Raw genomic sequence first — 25,887 nt, 5'->3', positions numbered from 1 at the left:
AGAGAGATGCTGATTATAAGGAATTGACCCACATGGTAATGGTGGCTGGGAAATCCCAAGTTCTATAAACTGGGGACCCAGGAAAGAAGATAGTATAGTCTCTGTCTGGGTCTGAACATCTTAGAACCGGGAAAGTCAATGGTATAAGTTTCAGTCTAGATCTGAAGGCAGGAGGAGACTGATGTCTCAGCTTAAGACTGACCATCAGGCAGAGGGAGCAAATTCTCCCTTACTCTTCCTTTTTATTCTATTCAGGCAGGCCTTCAGTGGGTTAGATGAAGCTTACCGATATGGGGTGGGTTGAGGGTGTTGTGGGCAATCTTCTTTACTCAGTCCACCAATTCAAATGTTAATCTCATGCAGAAACACCCTCCATCCTCACAGACACACCTAGAATAATGTTTAACCAAATACCTGGCTACATCATGACCCAGTCAAGTTAACATCACAGCAAGCAATTCTTACTGTCTTGTGGGTGTAAGCTCTGCTAACTAGGTTGAAGGAGGCATACTAGAAGCAGAACTCAACCTTGCATGGCAGGGTTGGGGTTGACAAGATCTCTGAAATGGGGCCAGGGCTGCAACCGATAAGGCTGGGATGGAGCTGGCTCTCTACATAGGAAAGAACAACTAGTGGCACCAGAGTAGACAGTTTGTCCGGCAAAGTAAACCCACATGATGGAAATTAGATAGGGAGGCACAAGATGTTGCTTACTCCATTGCCAGTGGACAATGTCACCCTAACCATACATGGCATTATGACAGCAGACTTCTGCACATATTCCTCACCAGTGGAGAACAGCTCCCAATACAATTATACTCACTTCCTTGGTAATCTCAATTCTTCTCATTGCTTTTAGATATGTAGATGACTTCCACATTTATATTTCCATAAAGAGCCTCTCCCCTGAACCCAGCATCATCTATTCAACTGCTGATCAGTGTCTACATTTGAATATCCCATCTCTCAGACTCAACATATCCACAATCAAATTCCTTTCTTTGTCCACAAACCTGTTCTTCTCTTTCACAATTGGCAATGCCATCCTTCCCATGGCGGAAACTAAAAATTCTGGAGTCACCCTTGACTCATTTTAAAAAAATTATTTATTTGCCCTCAAACACCACATTCAATACAGCAGGACATCTTGTTGGTTCAAGTTTCAAAATATTCCCAGAATTGGAGCATTTCTCACCACCTGCACTCTTAACTACTAACTCCAAACCACAAACATGCCTCTCCTAGAGTATTGTACCAGCCTCCTAACTGGTCTGTCTGCTCTACCCTTACCACCCCCTGCTCCAATCTATTTTCAATAAAGCATCCAGAACAAGCTTCTCAAACATGAATCAGATCCTGTCACTTCTCTGCCTAAGTCTCTCCATGATGTCCCATCTCATCTGAAGTCTCTACAGTGGCCTGCAGGTCCCAAGCAGTCAGGTTTCTGGGACCTCATTGGCCTAAGTCCTAAGTGTTCTCATGTTAGCCACACTCCCTTGGGCTGCAGTAGGGATTTTTACTTGTTGTTACCTCTGGATGAATATTCCTCCCCTAAGTAGCTGCTTGGCTTCCCTCTGTCCAGCGTCTTCTTGTCTTTGCTAAATACTTATGTCTTAGTTGAGTCTGTCCTCTGATACATTAGAACTACATTTTAAAAGGGATTAAAAGTGAACTTTTAATTGAAGTATAATAAAAGTGTGCATATAATAAATGCACAACCTATTAAATACTTACACTCTCAGTACTGTCATGTAACCAGGACCTAGATTAAGAAAAAGTACATTATAAATATGCCACAACCCCCCCTTTTTTTTTTTTTTTTTTTTTTTTTTCTAGTAAATCAGATGACAGTACATGATTGGGTCTGTTTCTGGATTCTTTTGGGAGAATTGACATATCCACAATACCGAGTTCTCCAATCTATGAATATGGTGTATCTTTTATAAAGGGGTGCTTTATGATTCAGCAATTTCCCTGGCAAATACAAGAGAATCGAGAAGAAAGTAAACTCATGCAAGTTCTCTGGGGCTGCTGAGGGTCTCTAGAAAGAGTAGATGTTCCACTTCGTATTCTCTAGGAAGTATATAGCTGTTCTCAGCTTCATGAGGGGATACATTTTCCATGTGGAAAAAACATCAGAATTGCATTTTAGAAATTTGCACCCCCCTCCCTCTCCACACACCATGCATCTACATCCTTATTTACTCTCTTGGCTTTGTTTTTTCCCATGGCACTGTTTGGTGTTTATTGCCTCTTTTCTCTGGAACAATGTGAACACTTTGAAGCTGGGGCTACTTGCTGAATCCTCAATGCCTAGAATAGCGCCTGACTCATCATAGGTACTCAGTACATGTTTGCTGAGTAAGTGAATGCCTCAGTTGGCGTCAACCTAGCCTGGCCAAGCCTGTATTACAGATAGCTGGGTGGGACCAGGACCAGCAAGGACTTGTAATTTCGTGTGATTTTGGTGTGGAAAACTTCTTCCTTTGCTACTGTACATGATTCCTTTGCCAAATTATAGAGCTTTGATTCAATGCAGAAATGTGAAATGCAAAGCTCCATAATCTTTGTTGAAGATTGCATGGAGGCTGGTTAGATTTGGTGATAAACCACTTTTACTGCCAGAAAATCCAGTCAGTGTGTTATTTAATTTCACAAATCAAAAATAAACACCCGTGAATTGAAATGAATCTGCGAAACCTCAGTATCCCATTTGGGTCAGCATCATGTGTACCCGCTTTTCACCCTACTTGGGCCCCATTAGATCAGAGGCTTCCATGCAAGATGCTGCCTTCCTGAATGCCACTCAGTCTGACTAAGACCACTAACGCCCACTTGAAAGTAGAATAACTTCTCTGAAAACTATTTCTAATAAAGAGCGGAGTAATCCGTGAGCTATTAACAGGGATTTGGTTCCCCTATGGCCCTGGTAATTTCTAGAACATTGAATTAAAGAGTTCTCAGACCTTTACAAATTCTCAAGGCAAACATTATTAGCAAAAGAAGCCCTTACAGCATGTTAGAAGATTGCCAGAAAATGTCAATGGAACTTCTGAATAAAATAAAAGAAGTTGAAACTCCTTTCCCCATCTTCTCCCCTTCTCCCTCCTTCCCCCTAACATGATTAGAAAGTCATTTCATGTGTCTTATGTGTTTGGTGAATCAAAGGCAAACGTACATGATTGATGGTGACAGGGAACACATTTAACTCATTATTCTTTACTTTGCAGCAAAATGATTTGTGTAAACTGTCTGCCTAGCATTAAAGGTAAAGCAAACTTAGAAACCCCAAAATGTTATATTTTCATCTAATATTTTCCTTTTGGTTTTATAGCTGTAATCACATATGGATTCCTTTATTTGGCTCTTGGCATGGACTGAACAAAGGGAAAGGCAGCACAGAAAGATTACATAACATATACACAGAGCCTGGTGCTCAGCGAGAATGGAGCCTGGGAAGTGGCAATGGTTAGGACTTAATGCAAAAGTTCAGGAGAAGCTGACACTTACCCTGGCCCTTCTTGGCTGGCAGGGTATTGTCACTGATGTGAAATATGGGCCATCTTCTTGAACAAGCCTCTGGCCAAGTATCAGTCTGAGCTCTTTCAGAGATAATTGGCCTTTATTTAATTGCATGTATTCCTGAGTCCACCTGGGCATCCACAGGCTGGGTCTACTCTGCCTTCCCGCTCTTCTAACTTTTTAACTTTGGTTTTTTGAGTACCATCCACTGTTAGTGATTGTTAAGTGAAAATTGCAAAATCCTATGTAAGCCATAAGGAATAAAATCTCAGATTTCCTTGTTAAGTCTATGGGTTATTACTGCCCTAAAGTGATACTAAGTATGAATCTATGTCCAGAACGATGATGAGGAATTTGGAACTCTGAGGCAACTATTTGACACATCTAGGGCGTCCAAAACAAGGAACCACCATTGATTTAATGCTATGAGTGTTCTGTTAAGAATTTTGGAATTACAGTAGTATTTTACATTTGCATAGCACTTTTCAGTTTACATGATACACTTTTTTTTTAGATGGAGATCTCTCTCTGTCACCCAGTCTGGAGTGTGGTGGTACAATCTCAGCCCACCGTAACCTCAGCCCACCTTCCCCTGCCCCTGCAGTCCCCAGGTTCAAGTGATTCTCCTGCCTCAGCCTCCCAAGTAGCTGGGATTACAGGCATGAGCCACCACACCCGGCTAATTTTTCTGTTTTTAATAGAGATGAGATTTCACCATGTTGGCCAGGCTGGTCTCAAACTCCTGACCTCAAGTGATCTGTACACCTCCGCCTTCCAAAGTGCTGAGATTATAGGCATGAGCCACTGTGCCTGGCCAAGATATACATTTTTACTTAAATTCTTTGTTATTTGACCAGATACACAAGGATTTTGTTGAAGATCATATGGAAAACATGCCAAACACAAAAAAACCTAACGTCTGTGACCCTTCTTCAACTGTAGAATAGTAAGCCATTACCATAGCTCTCTAGGAGGAGGAGATCAGAAGATGACTTCGGTTGCAAGGCTGCTTGAGGAACGGTAGAGCTTCAGCCAGAATGTTACAACATCGTTGCTTTCCCCACTGTTCCACATGACTTCTCCAAGAGAAACGTCTTGAATGTAAACACTGCTTTGTTTTATATTCAAATCAATAGCTTCTAAGAATAGAAACCACTTTGTAATGTTTGTAAAAGGAGTATCTTAGGTTTCCGAACCTCAACCATGCAAAACTGTGTGATATAAAAAGTAAGCTATTTTCCAAGGTAGGAGATGTATATGTTTGCCCCATTCCCTTGGTGTCAGCTTAGTCTGGAAAAGACCCAGGCAAGTGCTGTCTTGGCTAAACCATAATGCCTTGTAGTGGGAGGATATATTGCTCAAGTCAAGGGATGCAGCTGAGTATGGAAGGGAGATGATGACTGATTAGTTGAGGGAGATGTAAGAAAGCTATAAAGTTTAGTCTCAACCATTCGAAAGAAGAATCAGCAGATCAGAGTGCAGTATGATAGACTTTTCATGTGTGAAATGTGTCTGTGAAGAGGGAGTGAGATCCAGACGGGTTAGGTAGAGCTAATAAAAGGAAGAAAGAAAAGTATCTTGGAGAAAAAATAGCTAACCCTAATGTTTGCAGACTCCTTCTGATCCTAACAAAAATATTCAAACAAGTCAAGCAATTCGAGTGGAGGTGTTGAGGCTTTGTATTGATAAGTCCTCAAGGTTATTAGCAGAGTAATCCATTTGTATCATAGGAAAATGCTGAAGGTAAATTGTCCCAATAAGATTCAGAAATGATTTTCCAGATGTCTCTTTCATTTTATTTTTTAAATTAACATAGAGTAAACTTGATTTTGTGTATGTGTAGTCATGCAGCCACCACCACAATCAGGTACAGAATAGTTTCCATACCCCCAGTTTCCCTCATGCTGTCATGTTGCAGAGTCACACCCTCCCATCACTCCTAGGCCCTGGCAACCACTGATCTATTCTCTATTCTCTGTCATTACAGTTTTTTCTTTTCAAATCTGTCATGTAAAGGCATCATGGAACCTTTTGAGATTGCTTTTTTCATTTAGCATAGTTCCCTTGACATCCATCCAGGTTGTCACATGTATCAATATTCCTTCCTTTCTGTTGCTGGATAGTATGGCATCTCATATGGAGGACCAGTTTGTTTAGCCATTCATCCATCGAACAGCATTAAGGTTTCTTCCAGTTTGGGGTGATCATGAATACAGTTGATATAACCATTTGCATGGAAGTTTGTGTGGATATAAGTTTTAATTTCTCTAGGGTAAGTATCTTGAAGTAGGATTGCTGGATTATAGGGTACGTTTATATTTAACTTTAACAGAAACTGCCAAGTGTTTTCAGAAGGTCTGTACCATTTATCATTCCCATTGGTGTTTCTGTAGTTCTGCATCCTTATAACCACTTAGTATTGTCAGTACGTTTTATTTTAGCCAGTCTAGTAGGTGGGCAGTGGTATCTCATTGTGGTTTTCATATGTATTTCCCTACCAGTGTTGAACATCTTCCCAGTGGTTGTCATCTGTATATGCTTTTTGGAGAAGTACTTGGCCCATTTTAATTGAGTTTTTTTTTTGTTTGTTTTTATTTTTTACTCTTTAAGAATTCCTTTTATATTTTGGATATCTTGTTGGATATACAATTTATAAATATTTGCCCCTAATCCATAGCTTGTGTTTTCATTTTCTTAACTTAAACTTTCTTTCTCGGAAAGAAGTTTTTAAGTTGAAATATTTGGAATTTTTCTTAAAAGGTTAAAGATTGAGTTACCATATGACTCAGAAATACCACTCCTAGATATCTACCCAAGATAAATGAAATTCTGTATGTTAGTTTCCTGTGGCTACTATAATAAATTACTACAAACTTAGTTGCTGTAAATATCACAATTTTTTTTTCTTCTTTTTCTGGAGGCCAAAATTTGGAAATTGAGTTTCAGTGGAGTTAGAGTCAACATGGTGGCAGGGCTGGTTCCTTCTGGGGCTCTTGAGGAGAATCTGTTTCCTTGTATTTTCTAGCTTTTAGAGGCTGCCCACATTCCTTGGCTTATGATCCTATCATCGCATCACTCCAACATTGTGCTTTCATTGTCACATCTTTTATTTCTTCTTTAGTCAAACCTTCTTTATAAAGACACTAGAGATTACAGTTAGAGCCCACTCAGTTAACTTTCTCATCACAAGATTGTTAATAACTTCTGCAAAAATCTGCATTCATTCTACATGCAATATATGTTCATCTTACCCCCCCTCCACCTCGCCATCCCTAAAAGTCTCAACCCTGCAAAATAATTCAAATCCAAAATCAGAGCTGAAGATCATCAACTCATAAGTCCCAATGTCATATATGAGTGAGACTTTGGGCCTAGATTTTTTTTTTTTCTGAAAGTTTTAAAATACAAATTCAGTGTCTTTAATGGTTATAGGACTATTCAGGTTATATAGTTAATCTTGGGTGAGTTGTGACAGTTCAAAGTTTTTGAAAAATTAGTCTAATTTATCTGAGCTTTTCAATTTATATATGTAGAGTTATTCACAGTATCCCATTATTGTTCTTTTAATGTGAGCATTATTGGTACTGATAACCATACTTTCATTCTTGATTTTGTAATTTGCGTCTTATCTCTTATTTGTCACTCTTACCAGATACAAAGTTTGCTGATCTTTATTAAATAATTGGCTTTGGTTTGATTAGTTCCTGTATTTTTTTGTTGTTGTTGTTTGTTTCCTATCTGTTTGTTTTAGGATTACTTTGCTCCTCTTCTCTAGTTTCTTCTTAAGATGAAGCTTATATTTTGGATTTGAGACTCTTCTTTTTTAGTGTGAGCATTTCAGGCTATATATTTCTTTCTGGGCCCTGCTTTAGATGCATTTCGCAAATTTTGATGTGTTATATTTTCACTTTTGTTCAGTTAATATTTTCTAATTGCACATGAAACTTCTTTGATCCATGAATTATTTAGAAATATATTGCCTAATTTCCAACTATTTGGAGATATTCCTCTTATCTTTCTATTACTGATTTGTGGTCTGATTCCATTATGGTTAAGAACTTACTTGGCATGATTTCAATTCGTTTAAATTTGTTAAGGTGCATTTTATAGCCCAGAATGTAATCTGTCTTGGTGAATGTTCCAGGTGAGCTTAAAAAGAATGTATATTCTGCTGTTGTTGGGCAGCGTGTTCTATAAATGTCAGTTAGCACTAGTTGGCTAATGGTGTTGTTCATTTCTTCTATACACTTGCTGATTACCTGTCTACTAGTTCTGCATCTTACTATGAGAAGGATGCTGAAGTCTCCAATTATGGCTGTGTATTTGTCTATTTTAGTTCCATTGGGTTTTGCTTTGTATGTTTTTAAAGTCTGTTAAGTGCATGTACTTTGGATTGTTATATTTTCTTTCTTGGTGAATTGACCTTTTTATCATTGTATATTGTCTCTACGTTCTTGTAATTTTCTTTGTTCTGAAGTCTACTTTATCTGATATTAATATAGACACTCAAGCACTCAGTTTTGATTGGTGTTTTGGTGGAAAAAGTATATATTTTCTTATTCTTTTTTGTTTGAACCAAACCATATCTTTAAAACTTAAGTGATCTTCTTGTAGAAAGTTTATAATTGGGCGATTTAAAAAACCCATTCTATGAATCTCTTTTTCTTAATTGGTTATATTAGACAATTTATCTATAATATTATTATTGATATGTTTGGATTTAGGCCTAATATTTTATTGGCTTTCTGTTTGTTTCCTCTGTTTTGGTTCTGAAAATTTGATTAATTTTTCAAAAACTTTGAACTCTCTTCTTTCTTCTTTTGAATTCTTTTGAACAGTTTTAGAATTTATTTTGTCTGTGGTGTTTCTTATTATACTTCTTTATATAGTTTTTAAAAAACTGAATGCTCATTGGATTGTAACGTACGTACTTAACTTTTTAAATCTACTTGGATTCAATTCTTTGCCTCTTTAAGTGAAATGTAAAACCCTTACCAAGCTATAGGTTTCTTCACCCTCCCCATTTTATGTGATAGTTGTATTATGTGTTACAGCTGTTGCAAACTCTATCAATGTTATAATTTTCGGTTTTCTCCAACCCATCTATTTTAAGGAACTCAAGGGAAGTACAGTCTTTTATATTATTCAAATATTTATCAGTGTTGTTGTTTTCTCTTTGTTTCCTTCCTTTTGCTATCATTGCTGTTCTGTTTGTCCAACTTTTATGTTAGCAGTTCCTTCAGAGACATGCTCTGGCAACAAAAACTGTTTTCTGGCATCTGAAAATGTCTTTATTTTACTTTCATTACTTAAGGACATTTTTGGTGGATATAGAATTCAGGATTCAACATTTTTAAAGTGTTGTTCTACTTTTTTCTTGCCTCCATGGTTTCTCATGAGAAATCTACAGTATTTGCATTGTTGTTACCTATAAGTAATGAATCATTTTTCTCCGATTGCTTTTGAGATTTTCTCTTTGTCTTTAGTTTTCTGTTGTTTGATTACAATGTGTCAAGGCATTTTTCTTTTAGGTTTATCCTGTTAGAGTTCATTGAGATTCTCCAACTGTTACGTTTGTCTCTGGGGAAATTTGAGAAGTTTTCACTTGTTGTTTCCTCAAAAAAAATTTTTTTTTTCTGCACCATATTCTTTCCGCTTTCTTTCTGGGATTCCTATGATGCAAATGCTAAATCTTTTCCTAATATATCATAGGATCCTAAGGCTGTGTGTGAAACTTTTCAATAGTTTTTTCTCTCTGTTGTTCAAATTGCACAATTAATATTGATCTATCTTCAAGCTCACTGACTCTTCCCTCCATCATCTTTGTTCTGCTGTTGAGCCCATGCAGTGAGTGTTTTAGTTATTTTTTTTATATATATATAAAATATATACATATATAATATATATATTTAATATAATTATATATATATATATATATATATATTTTTTTTTTTTTTTTTTTTTTTTGAGACAGAGTTTTGCTCTTGTTGCCCAGGCTGGAGTGCAATGGTACGATCTCGGCTCACCGCAACCTCTGCCTCCTGGGTTCAGGCAATTCTCCTGCCTCAGCCTCCTGAGTAGCTGGGATTACAGGCATGCGCCACCATGCCCAGCTAATTTTTTGTATTTTTAGCAGAGATGGGGTTTCACCATGTTGACCAGGATGGTCTCGATCTCTTGACCTGTGATCCACCCGCCTCGGCCTCCCAAAGTGCTGGGATTACAAGCGTGAGCCACCGTGCCCGGCCCCTATTATATTTTTTAATTGTAGTATTTAATTGATGTTTAAAATTTTGATTTTTAAATTATGCATTCTGCTTTTACTTCTTTACAAATGTGTTCTTTCTTATATTGGGAAATAGTAGTTGACTTACGGTTTTTGTCAGATGATTCCAACAGTGGTGTTATCTAGGCATTGGCATCTGCTGATTGTCTTTTTACTTGCAAGTTGAGATTTTCCTGGTTATTTTTATGGCAAATAATTTTTTTATTGTGTCGGATATTTTAATTTTTTTATCATGAAACTCTGATTCATGTTTAAATTTTATAAGAATGTTGATAATTTTATGTTGGCAGATAATGATCTGCTATATTTTATTACTATAATTATTTTTTGAGATGAAGTCTTACTCTGTCAACCAAGTTGTAGTGCAGTGGCGTGATCTTGGCTCACTGCAACCTCTGCCTCCTAGGTTCAGCCTCCCAAGTAGGTGGGATTACAGGCATCCACCACCATGCCTGGCTAATTTTTGTATTTTTAGTAGAAACAGGATTTTGCCATGTTGGCGTGCCTGGTCTTGAACCTTTGGCGTCAGGTGATCCACCTGCCTCGGCCTCTCAAAGTCCTGGGATTACAGACATAAGCCACTGCACCCAGCCTGACCTGCTTGATTTTAGGCTGCAGGTTCTTATGAGGCTTCTGTGGGGTGTGATTTCAATGTTAGTTGAGTTTTCAAAGCGTTGGCAGTACTATTTGAATCTGTCCAATATTGCCCTCAGACTGGGTGGTGGTCTATATTGTAGTTTAGTTCTCAAAATGTAAATATGCCGTGTAGGGTCAGTTTCATCCCTGCACAGCTTAGTGTGAGCCCCAGAGGTTATAAACAGTTGTAGTGACTACTTCCCCATGTCCTCTTTCTTTGTGATCTCTGCAATACTTTCAGGTTCCCTGGGGCCTTCCTTTTTGATCTTTTGATGGAAGTCTGCTGAAGCTGTCATTATCTGGCTTTCTATATATTTTCTGTGATTGTGTTCACATCTGCGGCCACCTGGTGGAAGGGCAGAGAGAGACACAAGCAATAGGGTTTTGTTTTCATTCTCTTGGGACCACAGTTTCTCTAGCTCTCTGAGAATGAGAGCTTCTCCTGGAGCTTTTCTGTTGTCCACATCCTGATGATCTGAGGTCAGTTCAGAGGATACCAGAGGAAAACAATGGTAAATTGACTGCTGATTTGATGGTACTTCTAATTCGGGTCTTCTTCCTCAGTCTACCTGCCATTGTTTATTCTCAGTGTCTTCAAATAGCTGCTCCATTCATTCTGTCCAGGTCTTAGAACTGCATTCAGTGGGAGAGACAGGGTGAACTATGATTACTCCATCTCACTCAGAACCAGAAACTCAGATATCCCTTTAGCCGCCATATTCTATGTTTGCTATTTACAGCCAGAATGCGGAGAATACTGCCTTTAAGTCAGGGTCTTCAGCATCATGGCTTTTTAGCATATTCAGTAATTATTCTCTGTGGTGCAAGTTTGAGGTAGTTCACCTTTTTTTTTTTTTTTTTTTTTTAAATCAGAGGCTATGAATACTGTGATTCAGCAAACTACATTACAGTGCCATCCAGTGCGTCTCCTGGTAGAACGTTGTGAGGTGGCCGTTTCAGCTTCAAACTCATTTGGCTGATTTAGAGAAACTTAGGGGCACCTGTAACATGGCACTGAGATCAATTTAGGCAGCCATCTGCCATCAGGAAAAATGGCATGCAATAAAACCTTTCAGCTGAGTATAATTTTTGTAGTTTTTATCATTAACTATCACATGTATTTCCTGGTAACAAGAGTGATATGGTCCCACTGATGAAGGTTTCATGTTCAGGGAAATACAGGGGTCTTGTCTTGATGGCTGGACTCTGTATGCACTGGAAGATGGGAAGTGGATGGGAACTAATTGAGGTCTGTGAGTGAGAGACATCACTTCCTCTCTTTTTTTCCATACCCTGTAAGTAGATAGGGTATCTGCCCACTGAGAAGTAATGTACTGTGTATCTCTGTGCCTACTGATGTTGGTGGGCAGAAGCTCTTTGTTGTCAGTCTGCATGCAGAAGTCTGTTTATTCCTAGCCTCCATACCCATGGCATTGCTTTTTCGAATGACAGATTCTGTCCATTTCTCCTTTGTCTAGACTGGGACAAAATGGGTGTAATTTCTTAAGAAGCTTCTGTTGATTTCTTGTTTTGGCTAAAATTTGGCAATGAGAAGGACATTTCCATCTGTGGTTGAGTATTTTTCTCTTCTCCTTGAAGAGGCAAGAACCAGGGAAAGAGGAATATTTGATGCCCCTTCAGAATTGGGCTTGGGTATCCCAGTCTAACTGGGATTAAATTGATCATCTGAAGATCTCAGATAGTGTTTCTCTGCCATATGTACCCATGGACCACTGTATTATTCAAATTTGCGACCACAACCCTCATTCCTCCTGTTTTCCTTGGCTTGCGAAGTGTGAGCAGGGATGTGGGGGTGCCGTGGGCAGGAGGATGGGACAGGGTGAGAATTATAAGCCTCTGATTAGGACATGATTTGCTGTAAGACCTGGGGAAGGTTACTCAGCCTCTCTGAGCTCTCTATTTACCTGCTGCAAAAAATGGCAGAGTTCATGGTATTTTTGAAAGATTATCTGTATATGAAAGCACCCACCCCTCAGTCTATAAATTCTCTCCTTCAGCTTTCCTGGGAGTTGGAGGTAGGTACTATTTGGCTTTCTATTTGTGATGAGACTTGAGACTAGGTCAGAATTGGATCACTGATGGGAAAAGATAGAGGAATAAGCCTGATATAAAACCACCCTCTAAGGTGGCATAAAGGCATCCCTACCTACAGTGCTTACAATTTTGTGTTGCCAACACTTTTGTAAATGACTGATGTCGGGAAGGTCCCTGGAGCTCTTTGTGGTGAGATACAGAGTCAGCAGAATTTTCTGACTGAACACATTTTTTAGGGCGGCAGCATTGTTCATCAACCTAAATGACACTGGTTTTCCCAACCTCCTCAGCCTCTCTGGCAATCCACCCTCCACTCCCTAAGGCTAGATGATTTTGTTTGCATGGATAGGTGAGAACTAGGTGCATCTGTCTGGTTTTTCCCAGTCCTCTGCAACAGGGAAGATTTGCTGACTATTCTTTCCCATATGTTAATGAAAACCCATCCAGCAAGTACAGCTTTGCCCAGGGAGAATTCTGCAGTGGTGGTGACTGGAAGGAGAACAGCTGTATGCTGGAATGAGTTACCTCAATGGATAGACATATGTTATCAACTCGAACTTGCTCATGGGACAAGCAAGCATGGGGACAGGGGAGGGGTCTCTTTGCCCAAACAGGATCATAGCAAATCCTCTGTCTCTTCCCATTTTTTATACCAGCTGCAGGGTGATGGCCTGCCCGACAGTTTTCTGAGGTTGCTGAACTACAGTGAGTGGTAAAACATTCCTAGGCATGCAGCAAGAAATAGAAAAGTGTGCTTCCCAGAACTCTTCTCAGGAGGCAGAAAGTTTGTTATTACTTTGAATACTTTAATAAGGTATTTGGGGGAATATTTTGCTAAGGTATTTGGGCTAGGAGGGATGAGTCCCTTCCTCCCAAATGACATGTTCAAGTAATGATAGTTATTTTCTAAAAAGCATGGGTCAGTTGACTGCAAAGCTTTTCCTTTGCTGAGTATGCAAAATTGGGCCCTGGACTGAATTACTAGGGGCAGCAGAGGCAGAGGGCTCTGACCAGGGATCATTCCTCTTTCTTATCACCCCGCCTAGTACTCAGCCTCTCCTCCAAATACAAGCTGGACAAGTATTTTTAAAAATAATCTTTTGAATAAGTACTCTTTTTTTTTTTTTTTTTTTTTTTTTTGGCACACTCATCCTGTGGACCAAGGATATGGCAGGTATCCATTCAAAATCAGTCTTGGAGGCAAGAGAGTAGCAGTGAGAAGCAAAGGAAGTGAGTAGCAAAGCCATTTGATATGAAGGAGGATGAGAGATACAAATAGTGTGTGAGGAGAACTAACTGAGAGATGTGGGCAAGTGTCCAGTGCAGGAGCTACCAGAAGCTGATTTGTTCTGGTCTTCAGGGTCCTGCTTGCCCAGAGCTCCTTTCAGAAGGCCGGGCTGGGTGATCCTGCATCACCTTAATGGTGCTACCCACACATGATACATTTTCTATTTTGGGAGACCATCATGTCTCCTCCAAATATCAACTTCTCCCTTATCATCATATCTATCCAGAGTTAACTTCTTGGCCATTAGGGAAGTGCATGGGTGGTAGGGAGGACCTCTGGAGAATACTGCTATCTTTTGGAAGCAAACTCAGACTGCTTAATATTTCTCTTCAATTCGGAGAACCACTAGATGATCACTGATGTCCCAGCCTTTTCTAGCAGCAGCTAAGCAATAGGAAGCCATGAACCTAAGCCCCACATCTAATAGGCTAACTTCCTTTGTCTGAATGGTACAGTTATCTTGTCTGTCATCACCATCATCAGCATCATCACATATCACTCATTACTTATAAGGACAGCTGACATTTACAGACTATCTACAAAGTATACACTCAATAAATGCCACCTTTTAGTATGATTAGACACATGCTCACCTGACCTGTGAAAGTACTCCACAAATGTTAGCTATTTGCCAGGCACCCTGCTAAGTACTTTACATGTGCCACCTCATTTCAGCTGCCTTCCTAGGAGGTAGGTACTAACGTTGCTCTCATTTTGCAGGGGAAGAGAATTAAGGATTGGAGAGGTTATGCACCTTGACTCAGGAGCACATGATGAGGCTGGGATTTTTTGAAGTTGCATAAGCTTAGGCACTTCCCTACTGTACTCAGTGAGCGCTCAGGATCATGGGTTTCTCCTCAAAGGAAAACTGCTAAGCCCAGCTAAATACCTCAGCAATTTATAGGTTGCCTACTTTCAATCTCTGAACCCAAATGTCTTTTTGATGAGGCCTAAAATCCACTCTAGGAAACCGCAGAGGGGAATTTCTGAAATCGCTACTAACTTCTTGTGAAAATATTCTCTAACTGGCAAGAGATTGTCCAGATAACAGTGAATACACAATAAAGCTGATGCTTCTGCCTTTGCTACCTGGCTCACAAATAACCCATTTGGCTTCCCAATCACTCTGATACCTAAAACTAGCAGAATTTATGCTCGCGGCTGGAATGGCTCTGTTCAGCCAGAAAGCAAAAGTTTATGACCAAACCCTTTGCTCTGAAATGAAATCTAGTCTCTTTGGCGCGACTTTATTAGGCCATATTGTATGGCGATAGGAGACATAAGTACCCAGAATCTGCTGTCACTAAAATGGGACTGGGTTGGCGAGCGTTTTCCTCCTCACACTCAATACTGTGTCCTAAAATGGGAAAGTTGAATAGAAATTAAGGATGCAAATCAGGGCCATTTTCTGAAACTTTATTTTTAATTGAATTCAGTATAGTCATGTCATTGCTTCTGTATCTACACAACCCACATTCCAGTGGAGATTAAGCTGTTATTGGGGTCACTGTATCAATGGAGAGAGACTAAGTAGATAAATCTGGACCCCTGAAATATTGTTTGGGCTAATTATCACAACAGCCCAAACAATTGGATACCCATCTTGTGCTTAATTATCTAGAAGCTTTCTCCGTTACTGGCTCCAATATCTAGCAATACTTCACGGAAAGCATTCTTTTTCATGTCTGGTTCAAATGCTTTAGGCTGTAATTGATTCTTCTGAATCTCTGATCCTCAAGACATCGTAGAGAATACTTGTCCCGTATTCTTCACAGTCACTGGGAACAGCTCCTTGCTACTCAAAGTATGGTCCCTATATGGGAAGTGTCAGTGTCATCTGCGAGCTTGTTAGAAATGCAGACTCATAGACTAGACCCCACCCCAGGACTAAGGCATGAGAAACTTGATTTTACCAAGAGCCTTGGGTGCTATACGTGCATATCAAAGTATAGGAAGCACTGGACTCCATGTTTCCAAGGACTTTTGTTAAGTAAGCCCTCAGATACATCCACTAGTGAGACCTTGTCACTTGGTAACAGCAGTGAATGGTGGGATTCTCACCAAATTGTCTAAAATAGTAAAGATCCTTCAAAGGCACAGGCAACTCTCTAGTTTTTTATGTTAATGAAAGTAAGCTCTTCATTCCTATATGGATTCAAATATTCTTTCTAACCCATTTCTTCTTCTCTCAGTTTTGGCCTCAATTTTGGAATTCAGGAGTAATGAACTAGCTAAATATTACCTTCCCTGGGCTCAGTCTACTTCCTGTTGAATTGTTTGACTTGACTTTGGAATCCCAAAAAAATGAAGACAAGAAGAAGACAAGGAGGGCTGAGTCACATGGGGAAGATAGAATAGGCATGAGATGGCGGGGAGAGGGGGGAACGGGGCTTCCTCCCCCAGAGGAATGCAGGCAGGACTCCTAGCTAGTAGGAATAACTCCAGTTAGATTGGTGGCAATATACCAGTTCTTGAGAGTTTTGTCTTTCAAATTCAAGCCTCCAAGTTATTGAATTTAGAATTTAGAAAACCATAAGCCACTTGCTAAGAAGCCCAAGATGTTGTGTAATGAAAAATTTCCCAGAAAATATTGCTCATAGTAAGAAGTTTTTTGAGAAGTGTAAAAATGACCCAATTATACATCCTCCCTGGAAGATCCTAAGAGTGCAGATTTTTTTTCCATGCCCAGAAGCAGAATTGGTTTATTTCATGCCCCAACAGTGAATGCTATGAAGTTATTTATGCTTACTTATGATCAGTTGCCTAGAAAAGTTGTTCTTGTTTCTTTAGGTCTCTTTCTCCAGTTTTATCTTGCTTAGTTCAACTCAGCAGATATTAACTCAGCACCTCTTATTTACGAGGTTCTGTGCCGCTCATTCTGGAAGATACAGAGCTGAGTAAGACAGCCCTTCCTTTAAGGAGCTTACAGTCGAATACGGAAGTGGAATTCCACTTCATTGTAGTTCTCTTCAGACTTTAGAGGATGCTAATGTATGATGGTGCTTAATGCTTATCACCACACATGGAGCACTTACTAAGTGCCGGACATTGTTCTAAGCACTCTGTACTGATCATCTCATTCAGCCCTCATGGCCTCCTGAGAGATGTGTGCAGTTACTATTCCCATTAAGGCAGGGACAGCACAGCACATTGGTGAAATGAGGAAAAGCCTCAGAGAGGAGGTAGTTTATGACTTGAAAGTTACAGGAAGCATTGAAGTTTGACAACTGGAAGCAGTCATAGAGAGACATATTTGTGATAGAAGGGTCAAGGGAAACAGATTTCAGGGTGGGAAGTCAGGAGAGGAAGTTTTTAGATTAGCATTTACCATCTCCTTGAGCTGCTCTTTGAAATAAAGGATTCTGCAACTAAATATCAAGTGTCCCCCTTGTAGATTTACAATTCCTCTTAACATGTTAAATACTCTAAGGAGCATTGCATTAATAACAAAATAATAAAATTAAATGAAACAAGTTGTCTTTGCTAAATTCTGTGCTTCTCAAGTTTATTTCATGCATTCAGAAACTAGTATTGAGCTATAGCTATGTACCATGCACAGTCCAGGCAGTGGAGATTGGGGTAAAAATCTGTGCCTTCAACATTTCCTACATTTTAGTGGGGGCCACCATGGAATCCCCTCCCATTCTCTTTTGTTTCAGATAACACCTGCTGTTAAGTTCTGTCAAGTTTATTATGTGGTGTATTAGTTGAGAATAATTCTGCCTTTCTGAAATGGGAAATTGTGGGAAGTAAGATTTTTAAGACAGAGTGGTGCCATGTTGTGGACAAGCACAATTCCATGTGTGGTCCATGGTCCATGGATGGGGACTGTGAGCTGTTTGATACTCATCCGTGATGAGTTAAGTACAGAAGATGAGAGTAAGTGCTTAGAAACTTTCTAAGCAATGTGATGGATTAATTTTATAATAGTTGTGAATCTATGCTAAAAATTTTGGATTTGTACTTTGCATATCGTCTTTCCATTTAATTTTTTTTGTAATTCATTTTTCTTTATCTTTTATTTTTATTTATTTATCTATTTATGATCTTACCATGTTGCCCAGACTGGTCTCAAACCCCTCTGCTCAAGCAATCCTCCTGCCTTGGCCTCCCGAAGTGCTGGGATTACAGGCATGAGCCAGTGCCTAGCCTGTAATTCATTTTAATTAGATTTTACAAAAGAATGAATATTAGAAATAAAAGCTAAATCCTGTTCCCTCACCTCAAATGGGATGAGAAGGGCTGCCTTGGGAAACCCTGCATATGAAGCTGAACTATCCTAAGGTTAGTTTGGCAGTCATCTGCCTGAAAACATTTACTTCCTGCTCAATTTACCCAAATAAGAATTATTTTTAGTGGTCTTTTTAAAAAGCCACATTATTTGAAGGACATGTAAAGATGTTCTTTACTATTAGCAAGTTTGCAAAACCAAATTCCTGTCTGGACAGAGAGTAAATAGGCTAGTCTTTAAAGAGGTCTCTCAAGCATAAACACCTTTTTTACATGGAAGAGAAAATTAAGGAGAGAGTGGCAAAACCTTCTACATACTACAAGAAAGTACCAGTTTCTTGCCACATACATAACACTTTAAAAAATCATTTCTCAATAATTATTCTTTTTAAAAGTTCTCCTGTCACTCTTACTGTTAACCCTTCCTTTATCTTCAGTTCTTCTGGTACTCTGTCTTTCAGAAATAATCTTGTTTGGGGTAATGGAGTGGGGGAAAATACCATGTATTCTGATGCTTTTGCGTGTGGTATGGTCTGTTAATCTCTCTCTAAACACCTCATGTGGGCTGATGCTTTTTTCATAGTGCCTGATGGAAGAAATCTCGTTTGATAGTCTGCAGCCCACTTGTGTAAGAGGTTTGGCTCCAGTCCACCCCGAAATTAATCTTTGGAGTTGTTAATTTATTTGTTCATGGCTGAAGCAGCCAATTATCTGGCATTTCATCAAATCCTCCCCAAATTGTTTTAATTGACTTTGTCCCGAAGCCTTTGGAAAAATCTGAGATCTTTTTGTCCTATTCACACATTCTGGAAAATGCTCTCTGAAGTAGGCTATAATTGTGGAATGCCAAATTGTTATGGAGTCCCTGAAATCCAAGCAACTTTCAGAAAGGCAGCTGAACTGAGTCCACATCCCGGAAGTTCAGTGTTGAGATGCAGTTTGGCACATTCTGAAAAGGTGTAAATCACTGTTCTCTTCTGCTTTCTCCCTTTGGTTTCAACTTTGTCATTAGATTGCTCCACCACAAAAGGCTGTGCAGCGAGGCATTCTCTGCTGGCATCATTTGGACCTCAGCTAGCAAGACTCAAACATTTCATTTTGTTTATTCTATGAATTGCTTTTAGGATTTGCAATTATACTGAAGAATGGAGAGGCTAAGAAGGGGTGGAGAAGGAGGTAACCACATGCCCTTTGATAAAAACTGGGGCAAGTTTGTTGACATTGGAACATAGAAATAGAGGAGGAGAGAGTCTGAGAAGTCCCATGATGAAGTCTTCTTAATACCTTGCTGGCCTTAACATCTTACTTTCCTACAAGAAATGAGAAAATGCAACATTAATTAAACTTTTCCCCTTGACAGAGCATGCTGTTGAGGAATGGATACAAATGATCCCCTACTCATTGTAGTAACCGGCTCAAACATTCATCAACTTAGAACCCATCAATTTTGATTTCATGTTTGTTACTGCAGGCAAGGACTTGACACATTTTCTGGGGTATGTAGGGGGGATCAGGATAAATACCTTTTAATGTCATCTAAGATATGCCAGTCAGTTCATATGACTACTTTCTGTTTCAGACCATCTCATTACAAGGGACAGTGACAATGTATTGCATAATTTATGTATATAAATATTCATTCAAATGTGACTAATTCTTATTAAGCACTTCTAAGATTTAAAACTGTGGATCCTTTACAGGAAAAGTATTCACTGAAAATTTACATAGGCTTTTTAAAAATAGTAAATGTGATAAGTTATTGTGAATACACTAACCTTCTACTAGCCATTTTGGGCAGTGTCAGTGTGTATATGTTACGACTCATCTCTTCTTATTGTAGCTATTAACATAATGGTCATTGGTTTTTATAATTTCCTTTTAGTTCTTTATTTTTGATGTGCATAATATAATGTATATTTGTATTAAAAAAAGTATGCCTGTTTTCAATTAAATGAGAACTGGTATATGACAATTTTGGGAATTATTTATATGACTTCAGGGGTAGGGATGGACTTTTGCAAAATTATTTGATTGTAATCAACACAGTTATTCAGACTCTTTACTAGGAACAGAAATCATGATGCTATAACATACCCCCAGCCAGGAGAGCTGAATTTTTCACATTCACCGGGCTGTTAGCATTAGAGAAACACAGTTTCACTCTAATCAGAGGAAGCATAAAAAATAAAAGGCATCATTACCAACCCACCATTAGTGACACATGCAGAACCTGGGATCAGGAAGGTGTGACTTCCTGTGGAGCCAAGGCTGAGGTTTCCAATTGGAACGTACATTTGATGGGGGAGCTGTCTGCCCACGGATTGGTGTGAAACCATTTGCTTGGGAGGTTCAACTAGACTGGTTGAAAAATTAGATAATGAAGAGTAGATAAATAAGACAGTGAGAGGTGTAGGCAAGCTAGTTCATTGGCTCAATCCCCTGTTCTCACTGACGATCCCCTGTGTATTTGATGAATAAGGACCCACAGAGCATCACCTGCTCATCTTTGCTAGGCGCTCTTCTGAAACAGCTGGGGTTTGATGTAACAGCCAAAGGATAAATTGCTGCCTCAGGAAATGCTCTGCCTTTGACTGATTGCTGAATGGCTGGCAAATTAATTCTGGCACCTTTCCCTAAGTCATTTTGGTCCCATTCCTTCATTTTTCTGCTGAGAAGTGTGTCTTCACATTACAGTTAAAAATACATTGACAACACAAGTGTGGGGAACAGTATGCACTATTTTAGGAAAGAAGTTGTAGGCTAGGAAGGTTCTATTTTATATAACAGAAACCATACTTTTTTGCCCTGAGAGGAGGCTTGAACCACCCCTTCAGCTAGAGCCAAAATGGATTGTCACTCCTTGCCAGACATCTCGTAAAGTCATGGGCTACAGAGTTTGGGCTTTTGAGTCTCTGATGGACTTTGGTTTTGATATTTCCCTCTTAGGGATTTGTACACAGGAAATCCATCCCATCTCCCCAAATCCTAACATCACAACTTCCCTACACCTCTCTGTTTGTGGTGGTTGGTTAAGAGTGTGAACTCTGAATCCTGTTTATACCACATACTCACTTCGTGAGTGTCAGCTGCTTTCTTAACCTCACTGTACCTCAGTTTTATTATCTATAAAAGGGGAATTCATGACAATAACCCCCTTCACCTTGTCCAGATTTCTTTGTTCACTTTCATTTTCTTGGTATTAAACACAAGGTTTTATTTATCTATTTATTTTAGAGACAGGATCTCTCTGTTGCCTAGGCTGGAGTGCAGTGGTGCAATCACAGCTCACTGCAGCCTTGAACTCCTGGGCTCAAGCTATCCTCCTGCCTCAGCCTCCTGAGTAGCTGAGACTACAGGGGTGTGCTAACATACTTAACAAATTTTTAATTTTTTTGTAGAGGCAGGGTCTTGCTATGTTGCCAGGCTGGTCTCAGACGTCTAGCCTCAAACTCCCATCCTCAGCTTTCCAAAGTGCTGGGATTACAGGTGTGACCAAGGATTTAAATTAAATGTATTTTACACTGATTTGTTTTTCTGTCTTAAGAATACATTGTATGAGAAATGTACACTTTTGTTTTTGCTTTTCCAAAGAAAGTCAAAGATACCACACTCCAGACTCAGAAAAGTGATGTGGATAGGAGGTTATAATTTCAGCCCTTGAGTAGGTATGAAGATCGAAGTTCTGTTGCTGAGTTTGTGATGCGCTAGATGTCATGACGCTGGGTTCTCACTCCTGTCTCGTCTGATGTGATCCACCAATTCCTGTCCTTGTTCTGGCATGACTTAAGAATTAAATGGTCCTAGTATTAATTATAGTTACTGATTCTCCTGCTCTTATGTTATACATAAGGGTTTTTAAAATTCTTTTAATTGTGGTGAAATACACATACAAAATTTACTATCTTAATTATTTTTAAGCATATAGTTCAGTGATACATTCACGTGGTTGTGTGACCATCACTACCATCCACCTCCAGACCTCTTTATCTTGCAAAACTGACACTCTGTCTCATTAAACAGTGACTCCCCATTCCCTCTCCCTCCAAATCCTGGCAACCAACATTCTACTTTCTGTTTCTATGCATTTGAGGACTCTAGGTACCTCATATAAGTGAAATCATAACATCATTGCCCTTTTTGTGATTGGGTTATTCCAGTTAGCATAATGCCTTCAAGGGTTATCCATATTGTAGCATGTGTCAGAATTTTCTTCTTTTTAAAGGCTGAATAATATTCCATTGTAAATACACCACAGTTTGATTATCCAGTCATCTGTCCATGGACACCTGGGCTGCCTCCACCTCTTGGATATTAGGAGTAATGCTGCTGTGAGCTATATGTCTAGAAGTGGAATTATAAATCCTATGGTAATTCTATGTTTAATTTTTTTGAGTAACCACCATACCGTTTTCCACGGTGGCTGTACCACTTTACATTCCCACCAACTACATACATTGCTTGAAAAGATGACAGTGTAATTCAGTTAGCAATTTTAAAAAAGACTCTTTTTAAAGTGAAATTCCTTGACCAGAAACCTCAAAAACATATTGATTGTCCATATGGAAATAGTGTTAAAGATGTGGAAATCTTACACAGATGGCTATGGCAACGGATCTAAACTCCCCAACATTTACTCAGTTGATTCGATGCTACCAGGTCTAGATAGTGTAGATATCTGTATATCTCTATACAGATAGTGTATAGAGACTATCTGCAGGTCTACACAAGGATGTCGAAGAGGTATTTTGCTTTCTAGAACGTTCTGTACTGTTTTTCAGTTATTTGACTTTCGGACCTCAAGCACTTCAGATTAGCCACAAAGGCAAACTTGCAGGAAAAAAGATATGGAAAAATCACTAAAAGACATATGTGGTCAGATATATCATAGTCAGATACATCTGGTGCTTCCTCCAGCAAAGAGAAGAATATGGGAAGTAAATACCAGTGTCGATTTAATCAGAAACTAGAACAGATCTTAAGATGAAAAATATGCACAATTAATATTTGCTGAATGAATGTTAATGAATCAATAAAATGATTTTTGCTAAATTCAAAACAAACATGAATAATATTGTTATCCTACAAAGAAGATGTTCCTTCTTATTTAAAAAGTTTCGGCCAGGCATGGTGGCTCACGCCTGTAATCTCAGCACTTTGGGAGGCCAAGGCGGTTGGATCACAAGGTCAAGAGATCGAGACCATCCTGGCCAACATGATGGAACCCCGCCTCTACTAAAAATACAAAAAAATTAGCTGGGCATGGTGGTTCACGCCTGTAGTTCCAGCTACTCGGGAGGCTGAAACAGGAGAATTGCTTGAACCCAGGAGGCGGAGGTTGCAGTGAGCCGAGGTCACGCCACTGCACTCCAGCCTGGTGCCTGGTGACTGAGTGAGACTCTGTCTCCAAAAAAAAAAAAAAGTTTCGTGATTTATGTACAAAAAAATTTGGTCTAGGCCGGGCACGGTGGCTCAAGCCTGTAATCCCAGCACTTTGGGAGGCCGAGGCGGGTGGATCACGAGGTCGAGAGATCGAGACCATCCTGGTCAACATAGTGAAACCCCGTCTCTACTAAAAATACAAAAAACTAGCTGGGCGTGGTGGCACGTGCCTGTAATCCCAGCTACTTAGGAGGCTGAGGCAGGAGAATTGCCTGAGCCCAGGAGGCAGAGGTTGCGGTGAGCCGAGATCGCGCCATTGCACTCCAGCCTGGGTAACAAGAGCGAAACTCCGTCTCAAAAACAAAAACAAAAACAAAAATTTGGTCTAAAGAATAGCTTCATTAAGACATAAAGACATGAAAATTCTGACCAAAACTAAAAGCACCTTGTTAAAACCATATTAATTGAGGAATACCACCAACGATCAATAATAAAGGTTTATATTTTCATTATTTTTGATTGCCAGTTGCTGTATTTAAATTAAATCATAAAAGAACACATGTAAAAAGAATAGGCTGAATTGTTTTACTTCAGGAATACCATTTGCTCTAAGGCTCTAGTACGAGGATTTATAATTAGTGATACCTCTTGTAGTATCCCGTTCATTAATAAAACAAATTATGCTAATACTATTCCCCAAATATTCTATATTCCAACATGTTTTACTAAGGCAGACTAGGCTTTCTTCAAATTAGTTAGAGTTAGTGACCTTTGCTTATAAGTGAAGCATATCTTTTATTGGAAAAAAAATATTGAGATATTGTGGTTTGGAGAAATTAAAAAGCTCATGCTCAGCTAAACACATTGCAGTTAATTTTAAAATCATACTATTTAGCAATAGAAATGGTTGAGTGACTTTTTTTTTTTAAAGACCCCAGTCTAGGGAAGGCCAATTTGTAGATAAACAGCTCATACCCAGCAGCACTGCCTAGCTAATACCTAACCTGTGGGAGTAGGCTGGAAGCAGCTCAAACTAATGAGGTTAACCTACATGATCTAATCACCCAGACTGAGCAAAAAAAAAAAAAAAAGAAAAAAAAAAAAAAAAAAAACAGACAAAAAGCACAGAGCCAGAAAGCATTCAGTTTATTTCTAAATTTTTTTCTGGTTTTGTATGCCAGAGCGTCATCAAGCAGATGATAGAGTGTCCTTTTCCCACTGTTTCTAGGTCTCCTTCTGATCCATGTGTTGCATTTCTCCCAGTTAACTGACTGGCTGCAGGCAAGATGCCTTTTAATACAAGATCAGCACCAGATGTTCTAAAGAGTCACTTCCTGTTGGCGTGGTGGCTTCTTCTCATCTTCCTCTTACCCAAACCCCCACTGGAAGGGAAGCCTGAAAGGCTGCAGCCAAAGACACAGCTTGCCCTCCTTCCCTCAAGGAAGCCTGTGAGATCCCTAAGCTCCCAAAGATGCTCAACATTCTCCTTGTAATTCACCAGTTTCTAAAGATTGACTCCATTGTAAGCTGGCCGAGGTGGCATGCACATGCCTGTAATCCCAGCGTTTTGGCAGACCAAGGCTGGATCATGTGAGGTCAGGAGTTCAAGACCAGTCTGATCAATATAGTGAAACCCTGTCTCTACCAAAAATACAAGAATTAGATGAGCGCGGTGGCACACACCTGTGATTCCAGCTACTTAGGAGGCTGAGGCAAAAGAATCTCTTGAACCCAGGAGGCAGAGATTGCAGTGAGCTGAGATCCTACCACTGAACTCCAGCCTGGGTGGCAGAGCAAGACTCTGTCTCAAAAAAAAAGATCGACTCCATTGTAAAATCCTTCCAGAGATGTTGAGTGAAGAGGGAAAACCAACTAACGTTTACTACTTAGAAAAAAATGCATACTTTACTGAAATTTGGAGCAAGATCTCTCTGAAACTACTACATTTTACTTTGGGTCATATTCCTTGTGGGGTCGGACAAATCTCGTTTTGTGCAAAGTAGAAATACACTGTTTCATTATGATATATACATGTTCATTATAAAAGCCTTCAGACAAGAGAGGAATCTATAGAGGAAAAAAAGTATCATTCTAACACTCAGAGGGAACAACTGTTAGTGTTTTGATATAAAGCTTTCTAGATTTTTTTTATGACTTTAAAAACATTCAGATAACTATAGGGCAATAAAAAAATAGAATCAGATTAGACACACTATTTTATAATGTGCCTTTTTACAGAATTTCTCTATGAACAGGTATACATTTTCATTATAATTTTTAATTGCTTCTTAGTATTCATTGCATGTATACCATTTATGGTTATTTCCATTTTTTCATGAATAGAAGGATGTTCTTATATGTTCTTTTACCTCTGTTTTCTTGTCTCTTTGCTATGAATACTTAAAATGGAATTGTTGTGTAAAGGACTATGTACTTCCGTAATTTTGATAATAACAAACAATTTGATAATAATTTAAAACAGTTGTATCAA

General features: G+C 39.2%; 1 protein-coding gene across 30 annotated transcripts in view; it reads left to right on the top strand.

Annotated features, from left to right (window-relative positions):
* Positions 1-25,887, top strand: part of KCNMA1 (potassium calcium-activated channel subfamily M alpha 1) — a 765,877-nt gene that overhangs the window by 577,059 nt on the left and 162,931 nt on the right. The gene's annotated exons all lie outside the window — the stretch shown is intronic.

This window comes from Saimiri boliviensis, chromosome 12 (assembly GCF_048565385.1).
Source record: "Saimiri boliviensis isolate mSaiBol1 chromosome 12, mSaiBol1.pri, whole genome shotgun sequence".
NCBI classification, from domain to species: Eukaryota; Metazoa; Chordata; class Mammalia; order Primates; family Cebidae; genus Saimiri; species Saimiri boliviensis.
Note: the sequence above shows the minus strand (reverse complement) of the source record. Positions and strands in the feature narration are given on the sequence as shown.